This window comes from Pseudochaenichthys georgianus, chromosome 9 (assembly GCF_902827115.2).
Source record: "Pseudochaenichthys georgianus chromosome 9, fPseGeo1.2, whole genome shotgun sequence".
Classification (NCBI taxonomy): Eukaryota; Metazoa; Chordata; class Actinopteri; order Perciformes; family Channichthyidae; genus Pseudochaenichthys; species Pseudochaenichthys georgianus.
The window spans coordinates 6,144,099-6,150,120 of NC_047511.1; positions in this window are offsets into that span (position 1 = coordinate 6,144,099).

The window sequence follows — 6,022 nt, forward strand, 5'->3', positions numbered from 1 at the left end:
AATGTAAGTGATAAAAAGGTTTTTACATGACATTACATTTAGCTGACGCTTTTATCCAAAGCAACTTACAAATAGTGCAATAAACCATAAAGATTCAAACTAAGGACAACAAGAACAGTGCTGACTATTTACTACAAACAAGCAATATAATTGTAAATGCATGAGCATAAGTAAAACGTCTCTAAATATCTAAGTTTTCCTAGAGGGTGAAGAGGCATGTGGGCTATATTAGTTAAAGCAAATAGCCATCTTTCAGAAGAGTTCAGAGAAAAGATAAATTACTGATGAAACACATTTTGCAAAAGAGTTTCAAAGAGGTTGGGCCATCCTAATGACACTGTGGATATTTACAGTATATATATATATATATATATATATATATTTAATATATTAAAGAAACTATAGCAGTGCTCCAAACTGGATACCATAAACACAGAAAGTAATCAGAAACAAGTTTATTGCCAGGTACGTTCACACGCTTTGGTGTCTGGTGGTGCTGAGTGCTGACATAAACAATCTAAGAGAATAAGTTGTCAGAGTGGGTCAAAAATATAAATGTAATAAAAAGAAAGTATTTTTTACAAACTATTTGGCATTACAAAAGAATAAAGACAAATATTTACACCTGTAACGGAGGTGATCTCTGGGCCCATCGATCTCGGCCTCCGTTACGGGTAATATAGCACTAAAAACATGGCATGGGAATATATGTAATTTATGTAAATAGTTTGTCTGTCTCTGTTTCCTGGTTTCATGTTAAAAGTGTTCCCCTTCCCCCATGTCTGTGGCTGTTGAGTGTGTGCACCTGGTGCCCTGTGTTGTCTCCTCCCCCCCCCACCTGTGTCGAATTGCTGATTAGTGTGTGTATTTAGGGTATGTTGCCCTGTCTGTTTTGAGGCTGGTAGTGTGTGTGAGATCCTGGTGGCTGCAGGCTGTGCCCACGTGAACAGCAGCAGCAGGATTGAGGCTATGTGTATTGTGTTCATGCTGCAATAAATGCCCACACCGGGTTATATTTGGGACGTGCTGCCTCTGCCTCCTTGCTTGGTGTGGGCCGCTCAATTGTCAGCTTCACAACACCAATTTGTATTTAACTATACAAAATAACTTAAAGAGCTTAAAAACTAAAATACTTAGGACAATGAATATATGGCAAACTACAGTATTGTATGTGGAGGGCTGTGCAGACATGTGTGCAGAGCTGGGCAAAATACAGTGGGGCAAAAAAGTATTTAGTCAGCCACCAATTGTGCAAGTTCTCCCACTTAAAAAGATGAGAGAGGCCTGTAATTTTCATCCTAAGAACACTTCAACTATGAGAGACAGAATGGGGGGAAGAATCCAGGAAATCACATTGTAGGATTTTTAATGAATTAATTGGTAAATTCCTCGGTAAAATAAGTATTTGGTCACCTACAAACAAACTTTCTGGCTCTCACATACCTGTAACTTCTTCTTTAAGAGCCTCCTCTGTCCTCCACTTGTTAACTGTATTAATGGCACCTGTTTGAACTCGTTATCAGTATAAAAGACACCTGTCCACAACCTCAAACAGTCACACTCCAAACTCCACTATGGCCAAGACCAAAGAGCTGTCAAAGGACACCAGAAACAAAATTGTAGACCTGCACCAGGGTGAGAAGACTGAATCTGCAATAGGTAAGCAGCTTGGTGTGAAGAAATCAACTGTGGGAGCAATTATTAGAAAATGGAAGACATACAAAACCACTGATAATCTCCCTCGATCTGGGGCTCCACGCAAGATCTCACCCCGTGGGGTCAAAATGATCACAAGAACTTGGGGTAAGGACTCATTCCCTACTTGGAGTGGACAGTCCATCGGTTTCCTGCTGAGAACCATGGCCTCAGATTTGGAGGTGCTGATCCTCATCCCAGCCGCTTCACACTCGGTTGCGAACCGATCCAGTAAGTGCTGAAGGTCGCAGACCGATGAAGCCATCAGAACCACATCATCTGAAAAAAGCAGTGGTGCAATCCTTAGTCCACCGAACTGCAGACCCCCTCCCCCACGACTACGCCTCGAAATCCGATAAATGTATATTACAAACAGGATTGGTGACAAAGCGCAGCCCTGGCGGAGGCCAACCCTCACCGGAAATGGGTCCGACTTACTGCCGAGGACCCGGACACAGCTCTCGCTTTGGGAGTACAGAGATTGGATGGCCCTGAGTAGAGACCCCCTCACCCCATACTCCCGCAGCACCTCCCACAGTAACTCCCTGGGAACTCGGTCATACGCCTTCTCCAAGTCTACAAAACACATGTAGACCGGATAAGCGTACTCCCAGGCCCCCTCCAGGATCCTTGCGAGAGTAAAAAGCTGATCCGTCGTTCCACGACCAGGACGGAATCCGCATGGTTCCTCCTCAATCTGAGGTTTGACAATCGGCCTACGCAGGTCATTTCCTCATATTCAAAAAAATGGAGGGAAAATTCATTATAGCGGTAGTGAATCACCCGGTGCTGTATGATCAGTCTCTGTTCATCTACCAGGATACAAACCGGAGAAGCGAGGCATGGAGGGAGGTGGCAGAGACAGTGGATGAAACTGGTAGGTTTTCGCCTGTTTGGGGATTTTATATCCAGTTTACTTCGTTTTAACATTGCTATTGCTTTGTATGCCGGGGGCGGGTGGGAGATTCCTGATTGGTTGTTTGTCGCCTTGGGCGCGAGAAATCGCCAAGCCTCAGACACGCCCAGCTTCAAGATTTGTTGATGCCTGTAGTGTAGACGGGCCGTTAAGCTCCAGACGGTGAAGGTCAGGGCTTCTCAAACTCCGGACCAAGGTCCGGATCTGAACCGAACTGCAAATCAATCCGGACCGAAACCTGTGTGTCCCATTATAAAAAATTATAAAAAATAAAAACTTTCTGATTCTGATGTAAATTAATGTATATTTTCTTGTGTCTGACGCGTTGTGAGAATTAACGTGCATATTTACTTGTGTGCATGAGCGTGACACGCATTGCAGACTGCAAGTTAACCGCAAGTTTACCTTGACTTTCTAATGCTTCTAATGCCTTTTTTGCCGAGGTTCAAGGCATTGACTACAGACAAACAATGCCATTTCTCCCACTAGTTCAAGCCACCATACTGTACAAGGCAGGCAAGTGTTTGGACCAGAAGAGGGCCCCCAAAGAAGGTAGATTAAGAAGGTCCACAGCAACGACAACATGAAACACCCTTTAATTTACTGCAACGATATGTCGGGAAACCCCCTCAAGGGGTCATGCAGAGCGCGCCGTAAGAAACTGCTTCTTAATTTCAGTTTCGTTGCTCCGCTCCGTTTCTGGGGGACTTTACTGGCATTTATCCAGACTAGTGACCTTGTATAACATTCACAAGTGGACCTTTAATAAAAAAGTTTGAGTACCCCTGGTGTAGGTCTTCCTCAAAGAAATGAGAGTCAACAGGCTTGTTTGAGATGAGCTGCGGCTCGCCTCGAAAGTGTATGAATACACTAGGCCTAGTGTTATGACCTGGCTCAAAGGCCACAACAAAGAGGAGACACACCATATCAACGGTTTAGAAAAGATGTTTATTAAAGCAAGTAGTTCAAAGCCAAATTAATTAAGTGCAAAACAAATGAAGCATGAGGTGTGGATGTCTGTGGTATCAGTGGTGTATTTGTATTTGTGGGTCTATCAAATGTACACTTATTTGATACCTTAAAGGTGAGGTAGGTAATTCACTTCAGAAACACTTTTTGTTATATTCCATGGAATGCTCTTAACATCCCGATAACAATGAATATATTAAATGCATATGTATTTATTGTCAAAGCATTTAATATATTCATGTCATCTGTGGAAGCCGTAGCGCTGCAAAAAGCACGACCAATCATCTGAGCCGGCCCGGCTAAAATAACTGGATGGCCTACCTGCCTGTCAGCCTTCCATCTGTGCACAAACTTATCTCGTGCCCTCATTGGTCATGTGCGCGTTCGTGTGTGTTGGAGGAGGGGCTCTGTAAGGAAGTCTGAAGGAAGGGGCAGATTTGTTCCGATTGTGTACTTTCAGCGCACTCAAGCTGGTTTCTCCATTCTTACCTACCCTACCTTTAACATTGTTCTCAGAGACGCCTGGTGATAACAATGTTGGGTGGGGCGCAAAAAAACAACCTACAACCAGGGGCGGACTGGCCATCGGGACGAATCCCGATGGGCCGGTACTGAAGTGGGCCGGTTGGACGATGTAAGCCAGTCGGATAAGTCACTAGCCCCCCCCCGTCCCCCGTCGACAATTTATTAGCGGTATTTACTAGCGGTATTTACTAGCGGTATTTACTAGCGGTATTTACTTGGCGGTACCGAAGTGGGCCGGTCGAAACTGGGATGATTTGTAGTCCCAGTCCACCCCTGCCTACAATACCACTCCAAAGTCGAAGGAAATTGATTGTGATTCATGGACACTAGCCCCGGTTGTAAGCTCGTCCTCGATCACTTGCCTGCTGATGAATTTTTTAATCGGGTCGGTCCGGTCCAAGCTCCTTTATTCTCTTTTTTTCTTCCAGTGGACGCCTTGTGAAATGGTGTTTTTGTAAAGAAAAAACTGAATTTTCTGCGGCCACACTTGAATTTGCCATGACAATATCATCCAGAAAACTAATGCGGGTGTGAACATAAAAGACAGCGTCTAATCACATCAGGTCAAAGATCATGAAAACAATACAGATTCGCTGCCAATAAAAGTGGGAGGGTCTGGGGTGCAGAGAGTTGCGCCCCGTGGGAAAATATGAAGCCGCCAATCAGCGAGCAGCTTTTGGTCACCTTACCAAAAGTTTAACGACTTCCATTCACTCTGATTTGGCCGGCGTTCCTCAACCACGAAGTATGTATTCACACAAAATACCCAAATTGCGGAACCATTTTTTACGGAATGCAGACTATATGCAGGCGCATCGTTCAAGGAAACACGTTTATTTCATAATATTTTATATAATAATTCACGTTTATCATGTTTAAGTAGATTTTCTTCTCGAGATATTATAAGAGGGAGCGGCGCTCCAGCGCCCCGCCTTGACTAGCCGCCACTGGTTGTTCTGTCATCTGAAGTGAAAACATCTTATTGATATTTCTTTCTATTTTATTGATTTGCATTGCGTTTGATGTTGAGCTAATCCAAAAGTAACGGTAAGTAATTAGATTACATTCCTTTAATATTGTGATACTCAGATTAGGTTATTGATTAATATTTTGTACAGGCAACTAGTAATTGTAACGGATTACATTTTAAAATAACCTTTCCAACTCTGATGGTAATATCATATACATTAGTTGGTTTTGTTTTGTTTCCTATCTCCTGTCTACCATCCGGTCCAGTAGATGGCGATAATGCACCAACACGTCTCACCAGTAAACCTTAGAAAAGAAGAAGAAGAAGATCTCCCAGCCTGCACTGCTGCTGCTGTGTCCGACGTTACCGAACTACTCTGACTACAATCTGTGAGAGACTGTCAGCCCTGAACCCAGACACAGAACCAGCCGCCCTGTGTCTCCAGGATGAGTATCCGGACCCTGCTCGCCTCCAGCGGGATGATCGCTGCCATCGGGCTCGGCTACGGGATGTGGTCGATAATCTCTCCCGGAGAAGAGAGGCGCAGAGAGAGATGGTCAAGGTGAATCAGCTGATCAGCATTCACTGTATACACTAGCCTACTAAGTGAAACTCAACTAAGATAAAAATGTAGCACCACTTTGTCTATCAAGCACTACAGTTGCTTTTATGTTTTTAGAAGCTCACATTCAATTATAGTTTCCTACTGTCAATGTAATATATCGTAGCCCATGACACTGAAATATCTATAGGGAGGCCTATGTAAAAATCACTAGAGCTACGATTGGACTGAGAGAAAAAATAAAAATGCATATACATTTAAAATAATGAAAAAGTATGGAGAAAGCAGTAAACACGCTTTGTTTATCTTAGCAGGCTGTGTGGTCAATTGGTGGGTGTACTGTCTGTGGATGGTTGGCTCCTCCATGCCGATTCTGTCTTTATGT